This window comes from Sphaerodactylus townsendi, linkage group LG01 (assembly GCF_021028975.2).
Source record: "Sphaerodactylus townsendi isolate TG3544 linkage group LG01, MPM_Stown_v2.3, whole genome shotgun sequence".
NCBI lineage: Eukaryota > Metazoa > Chordata > Lepidosauria > Squamata > Sphaerodactylidae > Sphaerodactylus > Sphaerodactylus townsendi.
Window position 1 is genome coordinate 35,279,395 of NC_059425.1, and position 27,337 is coordinate 35,306,731.

Genomic DNA, 27,337 nt, shown 5'->3' on the forward strand with positions numbered 1-27,337 from the left:
GGTGTTGCAAAGGGCCTCTGATATGAAGCAGGGTGGAGTCTGAGTATTTGAAACAGAACTCAAAGGCAGAAGGGCACTGACCAAGCAGTGTCAGAAGGCATACTTCCTAGCATTTATACTCCGCTTAGGCAAGCCACAGGTTTCACTGACTTACTAGTTACAGTGGTTGTACACCTCTGATCACTTGCTCATGTTGGATAATCTCCTCGGAGAGATTATACCTTCGCATTACAAGCAGAGTGCACGAGGCTGGAGCACTGCAGAGCATCCCAAACATGCATGTGAGCTTTGGCACAAAGAAAATTTGGAGTCGTTTGTAGTTTCTAATCCAATAAAAGGAGTATTTATTAATGAACTCCATTCTGGATAGAAAGGTATATAGATAGGTTCACTAATCTAATCTAGCTGGATGGGGATGGATGCCCTCAGCATCCATCCTCTCTACGCACGTGGTGTAGTAGAAGGTTAGAGAGCAAGAAGGAGAGTGAGCCGGAAGGAAGGAAGTCCCTGAGAGTATCTGTCTAACATCAAAGGAATAGTCCCAGCATGATAGATTAAAGGTGTCAATCCCAAGTCCCTATCTAGCATTGGCTTACTAGTAAAAACCCCTCTGTGGTTGAGGCAGGAAACAGCGTAAAAGTCCTTCACTTCCAGCAGCCCAGACAGTCCATAGTAGTGTACTGTTGAATGGTCTCATGGCTGGAATCAGCTGGCTGATATGTGTTTTCCAGGCTATGCAGCCATGGTCTGGTGGTTTTTGGTCCTAACGTTTTTGCCTCTATAGTGTCTTCATGTGCAGAACAAATCAGACTTGGGTGTGGGGATAGGATCAGAGATGCCTTGCCTAATCAAGATGCAGTGTTCCAAGAACACTTTCTCAGAAACCTTCCTTAGAAATGGAACAGTTAGGGTCTAGAGCTTGCCAGCAGTTGGCAAGACTGTTATATATACATTATGGATGTTGTATTAGCTGAATGGCACCATGTTCCAGGATTGCTGGCATCTTGCTTCTTAGAAGAGTCACACTGTGAACAAAAGGACCCTGCAGTGGGACCTGTCCCACTGCCTTTCTGCATCCTACCCTACTGTGGGTGAGTGAGGGCTGGTTCAGAAGAACTTGTCCCATCTGAGGTTTCTCAAAGTATGAGTATAGAACCTCTTTCAGTGTTAATGCTTAGGCAAAGTAATGGTAATAATGATAGTACAAGAAGGAGGCCACAATGCTCTGGTGAGAAATGCATTATTCTTTGCACTGGCGGAAGTGTCTCAAAATCTGAACTGTCTTCCAGAAGAATCAACAGGCTCCTAACTTTCATAACCATGACTGTTGTGTCCTACCTCAGGGTAGAGGGGCCAGATTAGATCCTCTCAGAGCTCATCAGCTCTTAAAAACTCAAGTCCTGGTGTCCTTGACGTTTGATGGTGTCTCTCTAGAGTGGATTCCACACAGCAGATTTAGAGTGAGATGCAATTGTTATAAATGGATTCGTTTTCCATTAATAAAAAGGGAAAGTGAGTTCATTTATAACAATTGCAGCTCATTATAAATATGCTGTGTGGAATGAGCGTAGCATTTACTTTTTGACACTGAACATCCCTGCCTCTGGAAAGCTCACAGTTTCTGCAGGGTTGATTTTTTAAATACAATAGCAAACAACAACCCTATTATGCCATTTCTGAAAATGTGATGTTTCACATAGAAATGTGTAATATTTTCCCAGTACCAGTGCATTGGATTAATTTTGGCACCGTAATTATAAAGGTGTCAGTGTGTTTTCTACAGTTCTGCCATTTGAGTAAGTCGTATATGCAATTCGGCACTGTGCACAAAGATTCATAGTAACATCCTGTATAGCTAAGGTTGCAATCAATCTGTTTAATATCCTTTTCTAGGTCATTCCTATAAGAAACACTGTAATACTTCTTTTTGCTGAATTACAGGGTCCTGGAATATAGAGCTGAAAAAGGTCAGAAACTTTAACTTGGATGAGACTTTTTAAAGTGGAGTGAGGATTTTGAGGCCAGTATATACAAGGATTGCCTTGCTGCAAGATAAAATTCTGAAAAAAATTAAATAGTAGTTAACCATTCTTCTAAAACTCATCTCCAAATTAGCTGGCTAATGGTGCCACCCTAGGAAGAGATGCTCCCCTTGAAGTTCATTGACTTCAATGGACTTAGAAGAGTTCAGTAAGTCTGGGAAGAGTACCTGGTATGCTAGTATCCACAGGAAAGCATTATGATAATAAAATTAAGCTGCAGACATTGTTAAAACAACTGAGAAGACTGTCAATAAATGCATAAGCTGTTGTCACATTTAAAGCAAGGTGAAACTCAAACAGGGCTACCCCCAAGTGGGACACTCTCGATTTCAACTCTCAGGTACACACTTATACTTGGCTCACACAGAAATAAAGGCCATAGAGGTTAGAAGAGATGCCTAGATGTGTTAGAGCAACTAAGATCCAGGACTTGTATAGGTAAATCAGAGATTAAATGTCATTTGTAGGTGTCATGGAATAGGGCTCTAGACTAATGAAAGGGCTGTCACTCGGTTGGTAAAGTATCTCCTTTGGATCCATAAAGTTGCACGTTCAGTCTATGATGTAATTAGTAGTAGTCTGGATAGGCTGGTCGATGCTCAGTCTCCTTCTGCTGTGAAGTCACAAAAAGAATCGTGGGCTACCCCAAAAGCTAACATATGCATTATAACATATTTTTGTGAGCTTGAACCGGTGTCATAAGATGCATGGGGAGCTGGTGTAGCTAATCAGAGCAGTGGGAATTCTCATCATCATCTCTTGCAAGATGTCCCGTGGTCTATGTTTACCCTGTGCTGAATCCACTTTCAGATTCTGCATCAACAAATGTTATGACCTACACAAATTAATGCAATCAAGCACATTTGCCATAAATCCTATTGCATCATATTGTTGGGCACGGTAAGGAGTTGAGTTATACTCACGCTTTACCATCTGATTCCTGGAAATCCTGCTCCCTCTCAGTTCTTTATTTAGACATTTATACCCTGCTTTTCCGCCCACAGAGTACCCAAACAGCTTGCAACATCTTTCTTCCCTCCACTTTATCTTTGCATCAACAACCTTGTGAGATAAATTAGGTTTTAAGAGAGAGCGGTATTTTATGCACAGCACACTAATAATGTGAATAGCATATTATTAATGTACCCGGTTTCCCCGTTTGCCTTGGCACTGGAGATGTCACCCCTCCAAGAAGCAATTGCAAACAATCTGGGTTGCTATGACTCCTTTGGGTTCTCCAAAAAGATCACTAGTTTAGCAATTTTTGCAAAACCCGGGTTGAGGAAAATATAACAGGCTGAACCCATTTTGGGGAAGAACCCTGTGCAAAGTTCTTCCCCAAAATGGGATAAATAGCTTCCTCAGCCCATTATATTTGGGCTGTGTGGAAACCACGAGAGAGAGAGGGGGGGGGGGCAAGGTCATCCAGCAAGCATCCATTTTGACCACAGCTCTTTTGCCCGTGGATTAGCAGTTGAATGTTCACTTGATTTTTCCCAAAGTACAACATTCATTTTAGGGATCTCTTGTTGCTTAATTACCTTCTGATTCTTACCTAGGACATTGCTTGGCTACTTTGGAGTCTTTGTATCTCAAAACCTGAGAGCATATATCTCCCACCTTTGGAATCCTTACAAAGGGAGTGAAACAGGTTGTTGTCTGCTTTCCTGTGAAAACCCAGGTGACAGTCAAGTGATTATTATTTTTGGGTACAACAGAAGTATTTTTTTTTGGTCACAGTTACACTTCTGTTTACATGCTGTTGATCCTCTCTCATTGAGAATTAAGAATCGGGACCGTCAGATTGATTACAGTGGCCTACATAATTGTAGAGTGACGGAAAAGAGGCTTTCAGATGAATAGTTTAAGACATTGATAACAAGCTTTTCTCCCCATTCCCCTAGCAATGCTGAGGCCTAGTAGGAAAAAGATAGGGAACCATAGACTGAAAATAGGCATAGGGAAGACTTTTGCATTAAGCAAAATAAGTAGGAAGAAATGTAACCCTCAGTGTGCTGTAACCCTGATTCATATTGCTCCCCCCCCTCCCCCCCCCCCCGGTGATTGCTTTTTAGGGTCAAAATATAATCATGGAACTTCAACATAATGTTTGACCCTGTGTTTTTTTAGACCTTGAGGTTATGAAATCAAAGCTTGAAAATATGTGGAGGCAATGAAATGACTGGTGAAAACTCAAAAGAAAGGGGAGAGGGTCAAGTCTGGAGCAAAATTTCAGGTGGGCCCCCTCATATAGTGATTTACCTCACTGATGACAAAATACATTTTGTCATCATTTGATTAATGTGCATAATTTAGGAAGATTGTGGAAGCTAGCTATTCTTGAAATACAGAATTTATTTTAGGACATCCTTCATCCCTTCCTAGGGTTCCTCTGCCCACATTATAGGCGATGTCTTCTGTTGAACGTAGAATTTATTTAGTATTTTATTTATATCGAACTATCTTACCCAGCAGGTCCACAAGGGGGCTTACAACCATAACAATTCTTTTTTAAAATTACATTTTTACAGCTGTTGAAAATAATGGAAGTATCTCTACATTAAAAACGCCATTTCCAGCATATATATAATATCAACAAGAAAGCCAGCCTGACAAAGTGAAAGATTTTTAATTTGTTTCATAATGATCAGAAAAACTTCTGTGAGTTTCACATGACAGAGTGTCACTGAAAAACAGTGTACCACTACTAAAAAGACCCTGCTTATGATCATGGCTGACCTCACCTCAGGTTGGGAATGCACCTGAATAGGACCTTATCAGAAACATTTAAGGCATGTAAAAGAAAATTTTGGATTTATACTGCACTTTTTTCAACCGTAAGGAGTCTCAAAGTGGCTTACAAACTCCTTCCCTTTCTCTCCCCACAACAGACATCTTGTGAGGTAGGTGGGGTTGAGAGAGTTCTGAGAGATCAGTGACTAGGTCACCCAACAATCTCCATGTGTAGGAGGATGGGGGAACAAATTTGGTTCACCAGATTAGAGTCTGCTGCTCATTCCAAACCCAGTTCTCCAGATTAGAGTCCACAGCTCTTAATCAGTACACCACACTGGCTCATGCATTAGGTTAAGTAGGGTATCCCAACATGACGACAAATCAGCGAGCCTCAGAAATCCTGAGGTTCACATGTACTCCCTCTGCACTCGTCTTTTGTGTAGCTCAGCAACTGAAAATTTCCATATGCCCAGTTTTCTTGAAACTGGACAGAAAGATAAACTGTGGTTTGTTTTTTTGCATGTAAACCAGGATTCCAAACCACAGTTTAATCCTGATTTGGTTTGTAGGCATGAAAGTAAACCACAGACAAGCTGTGGCTTGAAGGCAATATGAAAGAACATTCTTGAGTCACCCACAGGGGAGGAGGCAGGACTGTGGGGGGGGGGGGGGGAGGGAAGAGGGAGAGTGGAGAAACAAATCCGTGTTCCCATAAGACAAGTTGTGGTTTGAGACTATGTTTTATTGTAGCCTGATGCCTCCATCAAATGTGAGCCTCCTGGGCGGGGGGAAGAGAGGAAATGGGGGATATAGATCAGGTCTGTGTAAACATTTCAAGAGATCAACTCCCCACTGAACATTCTGCAAGGCGTATCTCTGTAATGCTGCTTGCCATTTTTTTCCTCGTGTGAATTCAGCCTTTGTTGTTCTTATTAGAACTTAAGGCGGCGTGGCTTGTGGCTTTTCAGCATTAGAGGAGCTTAATTAGTGATTCATCTTTGCTTCACCTTTCCAGGATTAGCTCCGTTAACAGTGCAGGATGCCATTTCCTGAATGACTTTTGAACAAAGCGATTGACTATCAGTATCAAAAAGCAGTCCTGAGCTAAGCTGAGCAGGGAACATGTCAGAACACACCTTTTGCAAAAACCTTGCCACAGAGAGCTCTTGAAACACGCCCTGCAGTCTAGTGAGTTGCAAATGGCACTGTAGTTCAGAAGGAAAAATGCTTTTATGCTTTTGTGTACCTTTTCTTTCTTTTTATTTTTTGCTGTTGGCATTCACAATTGATTCTCTGCTGCACACCTAAACAAAGTTGTGTTAAGCCACTAAAAGAATGGGTCATCCCCTGGGGGAAGCAGTGTGAAGTTCGGCACTGGGTAACCTATTAGCTTAGCTGATTTTGTGAAGTTAGAAGGGATGCCACCCATCACCTCTTTGTGTTTTAAATCCTACTGGTCTCTTGGACATCTTTTCAATGGAGATTTTTTTTTCTCTCTTGAAAGCTGATGGGAGAAGGAATAAAATGGGAGGCCAAAAAAAAGAGGTGAAGAGAGACTTCTTCTAGGTACTCTGACTGCCAAGATCTCCTTTGTAGGAGAGGTGCCACACCCATGGCTGCCTACCTACAGGTTAGCCAGAGATGGACACATTTTTGGCACTGAAAGAGGGAAGCGTTCCAACATGTTTTAACTTCTCAGCTCTCCATCCTTTCTTGTCTGATACGGTGGCGTTTGTCGAGCACTTTAGGAGGTAAAGCACTTGCAAGAGTCACATGTAAAGAAGAGTCTTCAAAGCACATAACATCTGTATTCAAGGGACCAACTGTTGCCGTATGCTACCAGTGGTAATAGTAATAAGGGAGTGGCCACCACATGATGGGAATCTCTCTCAAGCTTTCTAGCAATCAGTATTTTGAGTAAAATGAAGTTCCATCAGGTACATTATATTGTGGGCTGAAAAGCCTGTAAATTCCAGGTCTTGCTTAGCTATACTCCTCAACCTGCTGAGTTGCTGCTTGGTTCTACCTGTTCTGGCTCTGTTCTTTACCCTCCATAGTAGGCTTCAAGGTCTCTCCTGACTCTTCCTTTGGACCCACCAAGACTGGAAGCAAACTGGAAACCATTGTAGATGGAACAAATTTAGAATGTTATGGTCCTTATTATCCACTCCAGTCATCTCTCTAGCTGCAGTGTTTATTTGTTTGTTTGTTTGTTTGTTTGTTTGTTTGTTTGTTTGTTCCACTTTTATACCGCCCTCCCCCGGAGGGCTCAGGGCGGTTTACAACATAAATACAAACAAGTGGATAAATAAGATAAAAATACTAAAAGTTAATATCAGTTAAAATGCAGCGCTACAGACCATAATCATTTAAAACAGATGGCGTTCCACCCATAACTCTAGGAGGGGAACAGCGGATCTCAGTTGTTAAATGGGCACCTATCAGCAGCCGGCCTCCCCAAAAGCCCGGCAGAATAACTCAGTCTTGCAGGCCCTGCGGAACTCATGTAGGTCCCGCAGGGCCCGGACAGCTGGAATGCAACCCATCCAGAACGAGGGCAGGTCACTGAAGTGGACCATCTTACAGGTCAGACTTTCCCCCAACCAGTAGCACTTCTGTTTTGTCAGAATTCTTTTTCAGGTTGTTCGCTCTCATCCATTCCAAAATCCCCTCAGTGTTCCCCTTTAATCCAGCAAGGTTGTTCTGTACCAGTTATAGCTTCCAGACAGAATTCAAGGTCCGCCCCATGTACAGCACATTGAAGTAATGCAACCTAGATCTTACCAGTGCATGTAACACAGGGGCAAGATCTTTTTGGTTCAGGAAGGGCTGCAGTTGGCTCACCAGTGGAAGCTGCTGAAAGGCACCCCTGGCATCAGTCAGCTGTTTCTCTAACAGGTTGTATGGGTCCAGGAGCACCCCCAGCTACAAACCTGCTCATTTAAGGGGAATGCAACCCATCCAGAACGAGGGCAGGTCACTGAAGTGGACCATCTTACAAGTCAGACTTTTCCCCAACCAGTAGCACTTCTGTTTTGTCAGAATTCTTTTTCAGGTTGTTCGCTCTCATCCATTCCAAAATCCCCTCAGTGTTCCCCTTTAATCCAGCAAGGTTGTTCTTTAGTTCTACCATAGGACCTGACCAGTGAGCACCAGATTCTGTCACAACTCTGCCTGAACCTGCCAAGTTGTTTATTGACTTTGCCTGTTCTGGCTCTTTCATTGGCTGGATGTCCTGGAGCCAGCGGGTTGTTCATTGACGCTGCCTGTTCAGGTTCTTCTCATTATAAGCTCCAGATTCTGGCTTGGCTCCACCTTGGAGCTACCATGTTCATTAGCTCTGCCTGTCAAGTCTTCCCCCTGGTACCAAGTATTTTTGAAACAATAGTTGGCCACCCTAAATTGGTACAGAAATGGGTCATTAAGATGGACTGTGACTGAGAGATGGGCAAGTCCTGACTGTTGCTCGCTTCTGTATAGGCATGTCAAGTAGTTCCTTAGCATTGTGTGCCATACAGTGAGATGATGTGCTTCATAGGTATAGGTTGCCTGGAACTCTCCTTTCAACAAGTAATCACCGTATGTGAGAGGTCTGTCCTTTAAAAAGTGTTGGTTTTTGAACTTGCAACAAAGAATAGTGTTGTCAATGTGCACACCAGGTCTTTCTCTGATATTTCAGCACTCAAAGGAGTTAATTGCTTTGCAGTGTATGGTACATCTCTTCTCTTCAAAACGTACATGGCAAAAAGAAAATTTATATGGCAAAGAGAAAATTTAGGCTGGGTGTTCAGATGTGAAACATACAGCTGCGTTCCAGATGTTAGCACCAACTCTTGTTCTTGAGCTCTCTGTCTTAAATCAAACCGGTAGAATATAAGTAGGCAAGTAAGCCAAAGTCTTGCATCACTTGTCCAGCTAGAGGGTCCTAGGCAGTAGGACTTTATTAAAGACAGTAAGGTATGAAGGGCTGAGTGTTCATTTTTGTATGGGTTTTTATATTTCCAATGTCTGTCTGCTACATTATCTAGCTATTCCTCCGAAGAACTCAGGGCAGAGTACACTGCTCTCTCTTCCATCCTCACAGCATCTCAAGCCAACCTGGTACTAGTCCCAAGCCCTTTCAGGGTAACCCAGTCTTTCGTTATCAGCAGTGTCCAGTCAGCTGCCTGATATTCCAGACTATACTGCCTTATTATATGGAGGCTCTGATTAGCAGTCACAGCAAGCCGCCTTTAAGCTAGTGCCCATCCTTGTTTATTTTGTGGTTAGTATGAAGAAATTCATTCTTTTTATCATTCCTAGTTCTGCTAAAATTTCCTGAATCTTCTGAACTCAGGCATGCTTTCTCTTGAATTTTAATACTATTTCTTCAAAGTAAAAATAAATCCATTCTTCCACTCCTACTGTCCTCCCTTCCTCCTCCCATTTTGTACAAGACAGATGAGCTTGCTCTTGTTAAGTGAAGATCTCAGTGCTCACCCTTGGCCATTTCCCCCCACAGGCCTTTGTATGGGGTTAGAGATTTTAGACTCTTTCCAGTGTGTCAGCATTTAGGAGCTCCATTATGGACCTGTGAGATGGATGGCCAGAATGAAGTGGGAGAATACATTAGCCAGTTGGAACACTACGAACAAGAAGTGATTTGTTAAGAGTAAGCTACAATTTTCCTTTGGGAACTCCTCCTCATCTGACATATGCCAAGGATTCTTATCCATCAAAAACATTATGGTAAACATAAACCCACAAGGGCTCACTTTGGACAGTGCTTCATTCAGAAGTGCCTCCTGACACTGGGGTCACTGAAACAGAAATCCCAGCCAGCATCTGAGGTGGTAGCAAAAACACAATAAGCAAAATGATTCAAAACTTGTTGCCTTTTTATGGAAACCTTACCCTGCCTCTGCCACAAACCCAACAGATGCCGCCTCATTGTTAGCCCTCTGTCTGAGATTGAGGGATAACACTTGCTTACTTCACAGGGTTGTTGGAAGGGTTTTTGAGATAATCTACATGAAAATCCTTATACACAAGTGCTACATAAATACTTAACGGTATTGGATTTATTTCTGCATTTTCTGTGACGTGGAACCTTCTCTGCTAGGTTGCCTGAATGCAGTATTTACTCAACACGGGCAACCGGGCAAGTAACTCATTCTAATCCTGATGTCTCCCTATGAGCAATGGATGCTGAGGACCCACAAAGGAAATGGTCATCACTTTCATGCCTTCATTTGACTAGATTCATAGGGAACAAGATTATGGTTTCTAAAGGACTTATAGTTTGCTTCGTAGAAGGTCATACTTGCTACCTGGAAAACAGACAGCCTCTGTCATATCGGCAGTGGAGGTACTGCTCCACTTTCCCCAATTCATGTGTTCATTATAGCAAACCCCAGTGTGCAGATAGCAAACATGCCTGCCATCATGAAGTGGGAATTAGCCCTTTATCATTGCATTAAAGAGAGATGTATTAAGAATCCTTGATCTTGCCAAGGGCTGGCAACATGCCACTCGCTTCCCTACAGCCTTCTTTCCATGCCCTTGAGTAGAAATGAGCTGGAGGTTAAAAATGAGGTGAGGTGTTTTCTCATGATCTTTGTATCTAGGTCCCTTTTCCCCTGTATAATAATTTGATTCCCTCTTCTTGTCTCTTCTTTGCTTCCAACTTTCTGCTTATTTAGGCCAGTGGCAAACCTCCGAGTAGCGCGCAGACATGCACCCCCTCTTCTCACACCTGTGCGAGAGAATTTTGGGAGTCTCATGCTGTTCGCTTTCCCCTTCATCGGTCAGCTTGCCTTTGGGAGAAGGGACCTTGCCATCTTTTTATGTGTCGAAAGTGCCTTGTGTGCTTTCTGGACTCCGCTGGAAACAAATAATAAATCTTTAATATTATTAATAATAAATATTTCACCAAAGCAGGGAGAGTTCTAAACACTACTTGCAGAGTCAAAAGTCGGCATGTCAAAGTTTGCCCCAGTTGTAAAAGCTCAGAATAGCTGGCAGTACTCAGCATGGTACCTTTCTTCAGTCCATTTGAAGGAATTTGGAGAGAGAGGGGGAAAATACCCTCAAAACACTGACGGTGCAGTTGGGGAAGGTGCAAGTTCAGCTAGTTGCTCAAACATATCCTCATGTGGGAACATTAACAAGTCCTTTCCTTGACTCAGAAGTGGCGTTTCCTCTGATGTGTCCCAGAAACTCACCAGCTTTTTCTTGAATGAAATGCAGCAGGAAATGGGGTTGAAGTGGAATGGTCTAAACCTGCATTATCTTTAAGTAATGCCTTAAGCTATAAAGTTCTAACAAGTTCAAAAAGACCCAGCAATCTAATAGATTGCATTGTTGAAGCCCTTGGACATTTTAAAGGGTCATTTGCCATCACTGAATAGGAGATCAATTCAGTTTCAATATTGGGATTGTTAGTGGTTATTTTTTATTTTGAATTTTGTACTTTATTGTTATATATTGTCATAATGTGTGTAAGCTGCTCTGAGCCCAGTCTTTGGCTGGGAAGAACAGGGTAACAAATTTAATAAAATAAATAATCTTTGACCTTCAGAGCTGTCTTTCAGACTGCTCAAAATTATGGGTATTTGTATATTCCCCCCTGCAGGACAAAGCAGCTCTCAACGTTTGGCCAAATTGTGGTTGTAAAACATGTACAGGGGAAAGGATTAAATGTCCTCTGCTAATCCATTATCTCAATTAACTCCCCTCCTTTTTTTTACCAGGGCTTCTAAAACCTTTGGGAGTACCATTGTGGATCTTCCGACATGACATCTAGGCTGAATCTGACAAACAGCAAACCATCTGAATTCCAAGCAGCTCTGTTGTGTTTCTCTAGGAATACAGCATTGTGGTCTTGGGTGCCAAATTCATCCTCAGACTTTCCATTTTCATTTTTAGATAGGTAAGGGCCAAACTGCCCTAACTGGGATGACCCAGGCTAACCCAATCTCATCAGATCTCAGAAGCTGAGCAGGGTTAGCCTAGGTAACTATTTGGTTGGGAGACCTCCAAGGATTGCCAGAGTCGCTATGCACAGGAAGGCAATGGCAAACCATCCCTGTTAGTCTCTTGCCTTGAAAACCTTACAAGATTGCCATAAGCCAGCTGGGACTTGATAGCACTTTACACACATGCCAGGACCAAACTACACATTACAGTTTTCAGCAGATCCCCATTTCAGCAGTGAGGAACTTCTTTTTTAATAGGTCTGCTGGGGCCCAGTTTGGGTCAGGGTGGCAGCATGTGGGGAGGGGGCTTTCTCTCTTGCATTGTTTTCCTGAGCACTGTGACCATTATTTGCCCCATTTTGAAGCAGCACATGCTCAGAATGTGGCAAATTACACTGCTTGGAGTATCCCAGACCCAATGAGATACAGAACATAATGTGTAGTTTGAGCTGAAGTATCTAGTCCTTATGGGCTTGTGAAAATATGTTTGTGCGGGCAGTGCTTATCAGTTTTCATTGTTTTGGGATAGGTGGGAGAGGGGTCATCAACGACCTTGCCCTTCCCATGATAAGCAACAGCAGAATAAATTATGCATAATCTGAGCAATTATGAAAATTTGATCAATTTGCATATTTTACGCAGGTCGCAAAATTAAGCTTTTCTTGGTGAAAAGTCTTTGGACGGCATACACCAGCACAAGAATGCGGATATTTAAATGATTGCCTCTAAGGACAGAACTAGATGTGGAGTAGAATAATGGGGTACTACTAAAAGTGGTAGTGCTGTGATTTCCTCTGCCTTTGTAATACTCAGGCTGCTTCCCTGTGCATGGAATGCAGGAAGCCCCCAAATTAAAGAGGAACATTCACATGATGCTGTGCTCATATTGAGCATGACTCACATTGTTTCGGTGGCTTTTGTTTCAAGCCAGAGAAAAACAAAACTTGTTTTTTTTTCTCTTGCTTTAAGGGGGAACTGTGAAGTGGCTGCAGAAGGGGTTTGTCAGGGGAAAGGATGACCACCGAAAAATCTCATGAATGCTCAGCAGCCAGTTAAGCCTTTGCTGAGGGTGAAATAGTCAATAGATGTTTTTGTGTTGAATGAGGCTGCCATGTGGGGTCATATTGAGAGGGGTGGTCGGGAAGGGCTCTAATGATAAGCGTTAACACCTTGAGCTGGATCCAGAAGCAAGGTGGGAGCCATCATGAGGGGTTGAAAATTGAAGTAATGGAGTAACATGCTCCCTTGTTATAGTTGGACTGCTATATTTTATATTGATGATCGTAGTATAGTTCCTTCCTAAGATTCAGTGAGGAGTTGACTTGGGCTGGTAGCTTTTAGACAGATTTGGATCTGAGGTTTGGCAGTGCGAAGGCCTTCTGACACAAACCTTTTTCAGAAATTGGGAATAATAATTTTTAAAAAATAAAATGCAATATGTGACTTCTATCGCCTTACCTCCTTTTACAGCTTTTCAGCAGGCCAGGTTGAAGCAGAGTTTACATACGCAGCCTTGTCCGCATTAGAATTCCAGGATGTCACGAGACTGATTCTGTCTCCACCACACCTTTTATCCCAGTCACTGCCAACCTCTAAAAGGTCAGAGTTTGAAAGGGATTGAGTCTCCCCTTGCTTTTCAGTCTCAGGCAGTGGGTATTCAAGAGTTTAAATGGATTTCATCCCCCTCCCTCTCTTCTCTTTCTTGGTATGAGTCTTTTGAAATTTGAGCAGGGAAATCCTCCCTTATCAGCAGACACCACCTACACCTTGCCTTGTGTTCCTGGAGAAAATGCACCTTTTGTGTTCACATCTGGGATCCATCCTATCTCAGCTGGTACACAGAGGCCTAAGGAGGTGAGGAAGTGACCACTTCAAAAGATTATCCTGTAGCTTAGGTGCATCAATGGCATTTTTAATACTTTGGTAATTCAGGATGGGCCCGGGGGGGGGGGGGGGGTCACAGAGAAAATGAAATGATAAGGGTTTTTGTTGTTGTTCAAAGTTCCTGAATCATTTTTTGGAGTTTCATGGTTGTGCTTATTGAGCTATTTTTAAAAAATGGTGAGTGCACTTGATCCCTTCAGTAACTCTCAGTGTTTTTTACTTAATTAAAATATAAGTATTTGGAGGCTCTGGGATTCCTCCGTCATGCACGACTATACACATTTAACCAGAATGTAAAAGCCAAAACAACAAGAACAAATGTCCATATTCATTATACATTTGGCACCACTAGTCTTCTAAGTGTGGCAGTTTTTTCACTTAACATTGCATTAAGTGGCATACGCCAAAATAAGAATTGAAATAAAAATATAAAAATAGCAGAAGCAATACAGCGCAGTAAAGCCATTTAAAAAGATAAAAACAGCCTGGGCAGGGGCTGTTTTCCATTAAAAAAGAAAGCAGCATAAATCAAGCAGTAAAAGCTTTAGAAAAAAAACACAACTTGACCTAAGTGAAATACTTGCAGCGATATCATGAAGCTTTTATTCCACAATAGTGGAGCCATCACAGAAAAGGTCCTGTCTTTGTCACAACCTCCTTAATCTCAGATTTTGAGATGAGCCCGGTGAATGGCTTGTCTCAAAGACCAGGCAGGCTTTAAATGGAACTCAGAAATGGCATCTTCCTGTCTGGATTAGTGCCAAACTATGTGTTTGAGAATACCATATGGTACAGTCCTCCTGAGATTAGACAACTTCAGAGCAGAAGGTAGGGGTAGGTGAAATTACATGAGTATTTTGACAGATGGGCAGAACTTATGTAATATAAATGAATAAATAAATGTATGTATGAATACTCTGCTGTATCAAAAAAAATCTCTGCCTGTGGAAACTTAGCTTGTCAAGGAGAAGAATTTTCCTCAGCCTTTTCTCACCCAAGCTAGTTCTTTTACTGCATAAATAGGCTTATGTTGCAAGCATGAATGGGTGGGAGGCACTTAACTTGGCTTTCTGAAACAGTACTTAGCTTGAAGGATTATGCCATATGATAGTTCTGAACATGCAGATGAATTCGTATAACCTGTTTTACATAGATGAGATGGAAGGGAAGGGCCAAGTCAGTGACTGATCAATAAAAATGGGAATGAAGCATGGCATGAACCAGGTGGCCGTAAAAGAACAGTTCGGATAAAGCAAGGGTGGTTCCAAAGTGGTTGTGCCAAAGAAAGATACTTCTTGTTGTGAATCAGCCATATTAATTCTGCCTAAAATGACCCTATGAGGTAGAATTATATAAACAATGATATTGGATATAATTCCTTTCTAGTTGAAATGGTAGTGTGAGAAATAACACCTGTCCACTTTCCTTCTTTGTACTGAAAGGCTGATGAAGTGCAATGCTGTCCTCGTTCACCTAGGCCATAAAAGACATTCAGTGACTCTTAAGATATATTGCAGGCTTCTTTACCACTGCCAAAAAGACAGACTTATGGGATTTGTGGATCCTAGAATTCCAGGTAGCAGCCGCCTCAGCTTGGAGCTCCCTGGTACTCATACAGTTGGGCAAAGCTTATTTTGCTTGCGCCAGGTCTCTGCTATTCCCTGTAGGTTCATTGATGGCAGGGAAATGTCTGTTGAAGTAAGAAGGCTATGAAAATTCAGAACTTCCTTCATCATGTGATGGGTCTTTTGAATTTAAGCTTGTCTACTGTCATGGGCACTGGGTCTCCAAGGTCTCAACTGGGGTCTTTCCGGCAGAGTTGTCAGAGATACTTTTAATGGAAGATATCAAAGGCTGAATTGGGGGCCTTCTGCCTGTGACCCATGTGCAGTTTCACTGAGTTGTACCCCTTCTCTGTAGTTCCTCTCTCCATAGTTCACTGTTTGAGCATGTGGTCAGTGGTGAAGCCCCATGATTTTGCTGTCTCTAGTTTGTTCTTTATTTTTGTGCCTACGTCAAATGAGATGTTCCTACTTTATGCGTTTAAAAATGGGATAAAGCAGTATTTTGCAAACTTGGTAGCTGAGGGACACATCTCTTTTTCCCCTAAATGCACGTTGAAAGCGCACTTCACTCTTTTACCCATCCAAAGGGTTTATCTTTATGACCATGAAGGAATAGGAATTGCTTGGTTCTCAGAGGAGTGCCTGCTATGTGTTTCTGTGTAAGGACACTTCGGCACACAGACATCATCCCATTTTGTCTCAGTTTTTGGCCATAAAAGGGAGGTGGGATTGTTTCGAGAAGGAACTTCCCGACAGTCTCTTTTAACTGTATGCTCAGCACATTTAGATTGGCTCAGACGGTGCTGCGTAGTCTGGAGAAATAGGGCAGAAAAAGAAAAAAGGGGCTTATTAGAAAGCACAAACAGTTCAGACAGCCATCTGCAATTCAGAAATGTAACCCAAACAAACAAACAAAACCCTGATGAAGTGTTTTTTTAAACAAGAAAAATAATAATACCTTCAATAAAGGGGGGGGGCGCAACACTTCCCTTGTAAGATATATCTGAAATAAGAAAAAAATAATCCACCATCAGAAATCACAACAATATAAAGATCCTAATTGACTGACATGCAACACACACAGATCTTCAAAATGGACTGAAGAGTCTGTCTGGAAGCATCTTAAGTTGCTGAGCAGGGAGTGCCTGTTGATTGGAAGTAGACAATTCCTGGGTAGAGGGATCATGCAGAGATTCAGCAGGTGCTTGGTGCACACAGGATCTTTCATTGATGATACAGTAACAGTTCTCTAGTAGCCCACAATACGGGCTTTACTAGGCTAAAGAGGGAAGGCCACATGAGAGGGAACGGCATTAGGATGCAAGAAGGTAGATGCAACGTAATTTTTAGAAGAAACTTTTTCAGTAGGCCTCTGGTACTCTTGGTTCAGTGTTAATATATTGTGACCGGTCAAGAAGATCCGTGGAATTCATACTCATACGTGGCTGAAGATTTGTTCTCAGCCTAGTGGTCCATCAGCCCTGTGTTAGTCATACCCACATGAGATGCTGGATTCATATGGAGTTAGCATTTTTTCCTTCTGTACTGTGCAATCCTAAGCAGAGTTATATACCCTTCAAGGTCTATTGAAATCAGTGGGTTTAGGAGGGCATAACTGTTTAGGATCATGTTGTTAATCTGATCATTTCTGTCTCATGATCTGCCTCATGAGCCCATGTGGCAGACTTGGGGGAATGCCTAGCCTAGTAGTGCCAGTCTTGCGGCTGCAAGTGAGGACATTCTGGGTAAGATAAAGGAAACCCTAGTTATGAACTCTTTGGGCTCCATATTGTGGGTAATGGGTAGGGCATGCTGTAGGGAGGGAAAGAGCTTAATAGATTTATGGGATAAAAATGATCTTTCGAGGCAATAGACACAAATCATTTTGAATACAAAGTGTTGGAGGAAAGACACAGTTTGTAAGATGCTGGAGATTCTGAATTGGGACTTTAGCAGTAAGATCCAAGTTCTTTTCTCTCTATTCTTCGTGGAATAACTGGCTTGATTTTTGCTGACACTGCAGTGCCACCTCTTTAGATGGTCAGAAGGTGGTGTTACAACTATAAACTCATCAGGCTATACAAGGGAGCCATAAGTGTCTCTCTGGTCCATAGGTGTCAAACTCGCGCCCCTCCAGATGTTATGGACTACAGTTCCCATCACCCCTGCCAGCATGATGCTGGCAGGGGATGATGGGAGCTGTAGTCCATAACATATGGAGGGGCGCAAGTTTGACACCTACACATGGTCCTATCAGTTCGTTGATGTTGACCTGAATCCTCAGTCTGAGCAAATCATGGCCTAGGAGCGGACTAAGCTCCTGCTTGTTTGACATCACATCATTAGCTCTGAAAAACTTTTTTAGAATGTTATTGGTTATCTCATGAAGTGAAGTTGGGGACCCAAGGATAGGGATGATAGGTATGGGTGTATAATTTAGGATGTGTGCCTTTGGGAAAGAGACATTTGCCGTTGTGCAGAAGAGAAATCTGTCGTGTGGCTTTGAAATAAGGTGGGTGAGAAATTCAAATGAACTGACACTGTTGAATCCTACAGACATTCATGCAACTGATTAATTGGTACGATTTTATTTTTCACTGTTGGTTTTTGTTTCATTTCATGTCTGAGCAGGGCTGGAGAGACTGCCTGCCAATTTTCTGAATAAATAAACAAACCAGCACACATTCATGGAGCGTTATTGTAGCGTCAGGACTAAGATACTGGCCTTAGAACCAAGACGTCTCATGTTTCAGATCCAGCCTGGAATACTAATAATAACGGCTTCCAAATCAAAGTCTTTTATCTGAACATCAAAATACAGAATTTATTATGCCATTAAAATCCAGTGGCCAACTTCGATTTGGACACATGAAACCCTATGCAGTTATATCATATCTTCTAATACCACCAGCTGCGTCTTGTCTTGGCCAGGCACTTATCAGGTAATCTAGGGTAAGACCAGGAAATACATGAAAATAATCCCAACTTGGCTCACTGTCCTATGAATTGCTGCATTAATGCTCTACGAATCTTGCGTATTGTTATTATCACTCTTGCATTTTGGGAGGCAGAGAATTCGACTGGGGTTGGGTTGAATCTATTCCTGAAACCAAAACAAGATTTTGGGGCACCTTGAAGACTAACAACTTTTGGAGAACAATATTCATCAAGTCTATACAGAAACTCAGGTTTACTCAGTAAGGTTTGCTTCCAGGAAAATATCTTTCTTATTGCCAGAGCCGTAGCGAGGAGGAAGTGCACCCAGGACACGTGTGTGCCTTGTGCCCCTGCCACACCCCTGCCATGCCATGCCCCTGCACCAGTGCGTCCAGTGCAAGAAGCCCCCTGGGCGCTACGCCTCTGCATATTGCACAGTATAGCATATTGACTAGGACACCGATGGCGAATCTATGATATACTTTTCAAAGGTGACACGCCATGACTTTGGATGACATCCAACGCCCAACAACAGTTATTCTCCCTGTGTGAGTTTGGGTCATTTTTGTGATTTGATGTTTCTTTATATAATACATAGCATCACACATGATTAGGCTGTATTTTAGGATCTGGGAGATCCAGGTTTGAATGATCCCTCTGCCATGGAAGCTTGGGCCAGTCACACGCTTTGAGGCTAATCTACCCCACAGGGTTGTTGAGAGGATAAAAGGAGGAGAGGAGAACAGTGTGGTGAGTGGTTAAGAGCGATGAACCAGGTTTGAATCCCAACTATTCCACCTGAGCAGCCAACTCTTTATGTGGTGAACTGGATTTGTTTTCCCGCTCTTCCGCATGAAACCTGTTGGGTGACAGGTTAGTCACAGTTCTCTCTGAACTTTCAACACCCCACTGACCTGACAAGGTGGGAAGAGGAAGGGAAGGAGTTTGTAAGCCAGTTGGAGACTCCTTATGGTTGAGAAAAGTGGGATATAAATCCAAACTCTCCTCCTTCTCCTTCTCCTCCTACTTTAGGTTCCCACTGGAGAGAAAAGTGAGGAATAAACGAAGCAAAATAAATAAATTAAAATTCCAAGAATGTTATTCGTCTTTTAAGGTGCCATTTTATTTTTGCTGCAGCAGACTAATGTGGCTACCCTGCTGGAATTCGTCCTGAGACCGTGCAACAGGTAAGGAGGGCTGTCAAACATTAATGCCACCTTTTATGTAGAGTATAGTTCTTTTCAAGCTTTCAGTTTCCCATGCATATTACAGTTCCCTTTAAGTAGAAAGGGAGAGGGAGGGAGTCGGGGAAGAGGAGAACTGTTAGAATCAGAGAAAAATATTAGCATTATGAAGCTTGTTAACAAACAAGCCATTAGCACTTTAAGCCTGCGTGAATAGTAGCTTTTAGGTATTTTATCGGAGACGGAGCAGATGGGTGCCGTGGAAAATGGCCTTGGTTTGGGGGCTGGGTTTTTTTTTTCATTCTTCTTATCACTAGTTAACACAGAGCATAGTCTTAAAAGCTTCCTACAGCTTTGTGAAACATTTGGGTGAGGGGGGTGTAGTTACCTTGAATGGAAAAAGGGAGAAGGGGGCAGAGATCCTGATGTGCAAAAGGAGCCTCCAAAACATCATGGGCACAATCCACCAAGATGTTCTCCCACACCGATTCTGTTTGGCTGAACAAGCAGGGGCTCGAACATAGTTTCAGTCCATTTCTGTGGGACAAGCTCAGGAACTGTGGGACAAGCTGGTGGAATTGTGTCTTTTATTTTCTTCCTGCAATGTGCCGGCTCCATTCTTTCCAAGATGGCACCAGAAGTGATGTGCCTGATGCATGATAAAGAGTGCTGTTCCTGTTTTTAGACCTCATGGCTATGAAAGCCAACTTGAACAGACAATGTTGACTAGAGGAGCAGAATTATAAAGTATTGTCGAAGGCTTTCACGGCCGGATTCAACTGGTTGTGGTGGGTTTTCCGGGCTGTGTGGCCGTGGTCTGGTAGATCTTGTTCCTAACGTTTCGCCTGCATCTGTGGCTGGGACATGGACAATATACCCCGCTAAACTTTCCCTTCTCACTAGACACAGTGTGAAACAGACTTTTCTCTGTGATGCACCTCTGAAGATGCCAGCCACAGATGCAGGCGAAACATTAGGAACAAGATCTACCAGACCACAGCCACACAGCCCGGAAAACCCACAACCAGAATCAGAAAGGTTTTTTTTAAAAGGGCTGGGGAGTGGTGGGTGAGTAAGTGGAATAGGTTTGCTGCTGCCTATTGCTTGATGTTGGATTCATAGTTTTCAGAACAAATCCAGAAGAGTAGAAAAGTCATATGTTATCATGCAGATGAGCTGTGTTTGACTCCGTAGCTATCATGTTTCTAACAATGATACACAAATAAGACATGGGTGTAGTGATAAAATATTGCTTTAAAAAGTCCTATCTGCTACATTTTAGTGCTTGATGGGTTTTTGGTTTTGTTTACTAGGCAGCCATGATATGTGGTCACTCCCCTCAAGGGTTTGGAGAGTGGTGGACTCTTTTCTCTCATTTGCCTGGAGATCTAAAGTAAGCAAGAAATAGTGAATTCCAGCTGTTCCATACCTGTTTCATACCTTATTGTGAACATGGTTTCTGCTGAAGTTGGCCCTCCCTTTCTCTCAACCCCATTATAGTCAAAAGTGATCAAGAAATAGAACCAGAGATAGCGTTATGCAGACAGGTGAGGATAGGGTACAGTGGGGCCAAGGGGTCATATTATCTCACCTGCCCTGATAGTGTTATTGATAGCAAACCTTTTTCTCTTACCCCGCTAAGTAAATTGTAGCTTGTTCATTTCTGTTGGGAAAAAAAATAAAGTTCATCACTTGAGTGTTATAAATCTGTCCCCTCTTGCCGACTCCAGAGCAGTGGTTTTCAATCTTTCCAGACTCAGGACCCATTGAACTGCAAGTGATAGTCATGTGATAGGAGGAAGGGGAACTGATGATCTCACACGCATCAAGGTCCAAACTATGGGCAGCTGATCAAGAGATCCAGGGGAAGGAAGCCCAAACAGCACCAGAAGGTAGAAGAACTGAGGAATTTTCTGCATTGACTCACCTCACCTTGACCTCCTTCTGTTGCTCACAAAATAGAAAACAGTGTGCCAAGCACAATGCAATAGAACCAAACAACTCAAAAATTCAAAATTGGCACACTGACCTGAATTTGTATGTAGACATCATTTACAAAAAAATGATCTCTAGGGGAAAGATGACACTGTAGAAGAATGTTTACCCCAGGATGAAATCAAGCTATTGAGAATCGGTATACTGAGGAAGATATCTTCGAAAACGCATTCAGACGCGTGGTGCGATTCTATGCAAGATTCTCATTTTTCCATGTACCATCTATGAATGGACTCAAGGCACAGGAGATATCAGCTCTGTTGTGAAGTTCAATTTGGAACATACAAAACAATGGAGATATAAAATTTCTGTTGGAATTGAACAGTGTAGTCTCATATGGACTTGTGAATGACTGTTTGCTAATACAGCTAATGAATAATTGTGTAGTTCCATTCTGAAACCATACAAAATATGGACATACTAAGAAAAAAATTTTTTTGGAACTAATTAGTTTAGAGTCACATATGGACCTTGTCATTATATCTTGCACGAAATGATGAAATTGTATTTTGATATGATTTATTGACACTGGCACTTTATATATATTATGCACTTTAATTTTCTTATTATAGTATATTAGAATAAGGTTAACATTAGTGTAAGTGGATTTACATGTGTGCAATAATAATGAAAAATAACTTTGAGCAAATGTTGCTTTGAATTTTTTGTAAATGATGTCTACATACAAATCCAGGTCAGTGTGCCAATTTTGAATTTTTGAGTTGTTCGGTTCTATTGCATTACTCCTTCTGTTGCTGTCACTGTGCATTCAAGGGGAGCCAGGGAGTACAAGTCTACTCATGGATTTAAGAACAGTGCAGTAGAGGACTCTGCATTTGCTGATTGAGATCGCATGTAGATACGGGAAATTCAATGTCTCCTCTAAGCATTCCTTATAAGTAACACCATACATACATCTTATCACATTGGTGGACATTTTGCTAATAGATATGCTAGAGCAAGTTTAATGGTGAGAGTCAGCCTTGGATTTCTCTGGGGAACATTAAAATTTAAATATTTGGAGACAGATTTCCCTTTTGAAATCTGAATATCAGTCCTGGAATCAGCATTTGATGATTGACATCAGCATTTGAATTTCCACACCTAATCATTTGCAATGTAGCCTATCTACACAACTGGCCTCTAATGGATTTCGTTGGCATCGGCATCTGACTTTAAGCCACTGGCTAAAGATCAAATGAACAATTTTCTTTATTGAGTTAGCTATTTGCCTTTCCCAACCCTGACAGAAACGTCTAAAAACACATTGAAATGTCAAAATACATGATGATCAACTCCTTCTCCCAGTTTAGAGCAAGGAAATAACTTTGAACAAAAACAGTAATGCTCAAGACCTATGGAAACGACGGAACAAAGTCAAGATGAGTGATAATTGATCAAATCAAGAACTGGAAGTTTACTGTAATGTTGAGGTGGTACACTTACCTTGGTTTCATGCTCTCGCCACTCAAAACACAGAAGTTGGTTCTGGTTGTAGGAAAAAGCTTGCTTTTTTTGAAGGCTGCATATAGGAATTTAGAAATATATATATTTATATTTATATATTTATTTGGGGGGGAGATATACCATGAAATCTCATAAGCAGGACGATAGCTTGAGTGGGATTCTGACCAGCTGACAAGGAGGGGCTTTCTTCCCTCATCTCCCATGACCAGCAGAAATAAAACAGTGTATATATAACAAGCCAGCATGCGCAGATATGTTAACTCTGTGCATCTCACAGAATCCAGCTTTGCCTGATGAAACCTTTTTCCTTATTTAGACCACTGATTTAGATTTTTTTTTAGCAGGAAGTGCAAAGGAACAGAGTTAGGGTCTTTGACATAGAAACCGTGTTCTCCACTGGAGAGTTATGGGCTCTTGCTGGGGATTGGAAGCTACCATGGGGACTAGTCCTGATGTTTCAGCAAACATTTGGTGCTCTCATCAGTTTTCTTTTTCTCTTTGTTAGCCACCATGCAAAACATACAAACCCAATCTTGCATGTTAGGGTTTGTCTTGGTGAAAGGAGATGACAAGCAGGCCGAGAGGACTCAGCCCATTGCAAATAACATTTGGATAGCAGGACTGCTTGGGTAGGTCAAGAGGATATTTTATGAAAGGGAGAAGCAAACAACTTGTGTGTGTGTGTGTGGGGGGAACTCTAAGAAAGCACAGAACAAAGCTTAATTCCCAAGACGGTTTAAATTGCACCTTCTTTGTTTGAACATGTTCAGCATAATTATCGAACTGGAGAGTGAAGGAGGATGTGTGTGAGAGAAGGGCTTGTCTCTGGGTGTATTATTTCAGTTCCCACCACCCACTTTTTAAAAACTCCTAGCAACTGCTTCAGGATCAAACAGGAAAGATGGTTGTACAGTACATGCTGTATGTGTTGAGGTCCCAAATCCCAGCCCCCACCATCTCCTCTTAAGGAGCGTGGCTTGCAAAACTGGGAATGGCTTCTGCCTGAAGTCTTGGGTCCTTGCTGCCAGTTCAAGTAGATGAGCCAGTGGTCTGATTCAGTATATGGCAAATTCTTATACTCGCATGAACTTCTCTGCTGATTTTTTTTAAAAGCAGGTGTGTATTTATGGAACTTGGGAGAGCATGTCTGGCGACTGACAAGATCTTTGCTGCTGCGGTGCTCCTTCGTTTTTCGTAGCATCTCCCCAAATCTGTTTTTTAAAGGGAAGTGCTGTATCTGCCTTTCTACTGTGGCCTGATTCCAGGAGGCAATTTTTAGGGCTTGAGATATACATTTGTGAGAGTACCGCACTGGTAAACCTTAGATGGATGATATGGTTGGGGTCTAAAGGACAGGAGTTTCCATCCTTCCCTGGTTAATGTGTTCTTTCTTCGTGGCCCCTTGTTTAGTCCACTTTTCAGAAAATTGATTTTGGCATTTGTGGGCCATCAGCCTGAAAATAAATCCTTGCTCTTTAGTTGCTGGAGAGTGGATAGCCGTTTCCTTTAATCCTGTTGAATCCCTTACTAAAATACTCCATAAATAGTTTACAAAAAAATCCTTTCAGATTCATGAATGGCCTTGAGACAGTTCAAGGGAAAAAAAAACACCATTGAGGCCAAAAGGGATGAGATAGTCAAGGAAAAAAAAAGTTTGGCTGAGAATTACTCCCAAGAGTCTAAGAATACATGACTAGCCAGCAACAGCTTCATCTCCTGTTGCACTCTGTCTGCATACAGTGGGCAGCAAGATAGATCCTGAGCAGCCCAATCCAGATGGGAGAATCCCCCTCTGGAAATGCCCCTTTCGCCAGCACAAAGGGCAAAAGAGCTGGTGGAGGAGCAACTTGCCTGGGCGGTTGGGTTCTGTGTGGCTTTGCGGTGCCCGATCCGGAAGCTGGCTCCATTGCCCTGACCCGCTGGCATAAAATGTTGCGCTGCCATGGACAGGGGTGGGACTCAGCTTAGTTGGCTTCCAGAGCCTGGCCTCCAGAGGCCTTCTTATACCGGCTTAGCTGCTGGTGGACATACACCATGATTTTTGTGGCATATCTCTATTCCCTGCCATAGGGGATTTTTGCCTCCTTTTTTAAAAACCCTGCCCTCCTGACAGCTCTGGATTGGGCTATTGAAGTATGACTTTGGAAACAAATTGAATTTGTACAGCTAGATCTATCACTAGGTATTATTCATAGTAGTTGAGTTGAGCCTGCATGGGCAGAGGCAGTGTACCTTTGAACATAATTCTCATTACTTTCTTATGAACTCTTGGAGTGGTCTTCCTTACCTCTGTGGTCTGGGTCATCCACGAGAGCAGTGTTTAGCATGTGAAATTCATAAAGAGGGCAGCAGTGGTAATATCCACCTCATGTATCAGTTAGAGGTATGTTGACCTATTCCCCCAAGGATTCACCTCACCTCATTTTGGACACTTGCGTTCAAAAAAGAACACAGCTTATAACATTTAGTCAAACTAAAAAGTCATTGCTACCACGTGCCCTGTAGAAGTGAGACCACACACTGGTTTTATTGCAGTTCAGAAAGTACCCCTTTTTAAAGTTGCTCCCTATCTATTTTGGCAGAATAACAAGCCTTCCTTTTATCCTCCCTCCTATTGGCAAAATAAATGAAGTTATGCCGATCCTTTGGCGAAACCATGGAAGGATCTCTCTCAATTTGGTTGGACATTATACTGTTGCATTCCCTTTAAATAAATGTGTGTTGCCGATGTTTGTCTCGCAATGACTGGCACCCCTTCTTGTTTGTGTATATGTCAGATTCTGTGTAGTTATTGACTGCACTGCTGGGCCTACGTGTCTGAGCACTGGAGAGGAGTTGGCCTCAGGCAGTGGGCTGTGTACCGAAGCCTTTCTTCCAGCTTCTCATGCTGATTATGCTTTCTCTGCCTTCTAAGAGCCTGCGTGTGCATGTGAACATGTGTTCCTTCCCATTTTTTATTTATATAATGTCTTCTTTTTCTCCTATTCCTTTAGGGGCTGTAGTAGAGGCAGAAACTCTGGAGCAGTGAGCTTTTTAGGTTGCATAACTATGACATTGCTGTTTCCTGTATACGAGTGGTTAATGAAAGATGGGACTTGTCAATGATGCTGGAATGTTCTATTTCCAGGGGTACAGGCTTGTGTGTCTTTGTGTGATCAAAACATAGAGTAAAGGTACATGCAGTTGGGGAGAGGCACAGAGTCCTCCTGTAACTGAAATGACAGATGTATATTTTGGCCAATCAGATTCATGGCTCATTTGCCTTTCTCTCATGTTTAGATTGAGCTGTCTATAATGTTTAATTTTGGGGTGGAAAAAGTGTCCCATGAACATAGATGTATTTTGGAAGGGCAGCCATGAAGAAACTAGAAAAGAGTCTGAAGAATGTGTCACTGGCAACCAAGATTAAGTTAATTCATGCCATACAGTTGCCTAATATTATGTATGGCTATGAAAGTTGGACTTTGAAGAAAGCTGACAGGAAGAAAGGAGATTCAGTTCAAATGTGGTGTTGAAAGAGAGTGTAATGGATACCATGTACTGCCAACCACTCTCTCCCCACCCCCCAAATCAGTGAATTCTAGATCATATCAGGGGTGAACTGCCCGCAGAAGCTAGAATGACTAAACTGAGGCGATCATGCTTTGATCACATAACAAGGAGACATGAGTCGGAAGAAGAATTTTGGATTTTTATTCCCTTTTCTCTCCTTTTTCCTACAACAGACACCTTGTGAGGTAGGTGGGGATGAGAGAGCTCTGAAGAACTGTGACTAGCCGAAGGTCACCCAGCAGGAATGTAGGACTAGGGAAACAAATCTAGTTCACCAGATCAGACTGTGCCGCTCATGTGGAGAAGTGGGAAATCAAACCCAGTTCTCTAGATTAGAGAGTCCACCTGCTCTTAACCACTATGCCACTCTGGCTCTCCGGTGACTTGATGGCACTTCTCTCTCTCTCTCTCTCTCTCTCTCTCTCACACACACACACACACACACACACACACACACACACACACACACACACACACACACACACACACACACCCCACACACACACACCCCACACACCCCACACACACCCCCCACACACACACCCCCTCACACCCACACACACACCCCACACACACACACTCACTCTCTCTCTCTCTCTCTCTCTCTCTCTCTCTCTCTCAAAAAATGTCAGAAGCTGGGATTGGAGGAGAGGTGGAGATTTCTTGGTGAAATCATGGGTGACAGCCAGGGCTGTGCATTGCTGGGCTTCCTTGGCAAGCTGATACAAAGTTAGTTTCCTCTAGGCAAATAGTTTGAAAACCATTGGGGTTTCAGAATATCAGAATAGGTTAACTCTAGCTGCACTAACTGTATTATTTCCTTGTAAAAGAGTTGCCTGGTGGGTCCTGAAAGACTCACAGATTTATTGAAGCCCAAGCTTCTATACATTCGAGTGCAACTCCATCTGAGGATCAGGAAAACTTGCACTTCGAGAAATGTATTAATGTTTAAGGTTGACACTGGATTTCTTTTTGTTTTTCTGATATAGATTAGTGAAACAGCTAATCATATACACAGT

At 42.4% G+C, this 27,337-nt stretch overlaps 1 protein-coding gene and 1 long non-coding RNA gene across 7 annotated transcripts in view; both read left to right on the top strand.

Moving 5' to 3' along the window:
- The window catches only part of BCL11A (BAF chromatin remodeling complex subunit BCL11A), a 201,123-nt gene that overhangs the window by 82,506 nt on the left and 91,280 nt on the right, over positions 1-27,337 (top strand). The gene's annotated exons all lie outside the window — the stretch shown is intronic.
- On the top strand, positions 4,877-26,677 carry LOC125445107. Its single transcript, XR_007246266.1, has 3 exons — positions 4,877-5,006; positions 19,417-19,423; positions 26,625-26,677. It is a non-coding gene; the product is annotated as an uncharacterized LOC125445107 (long non-coding RNA).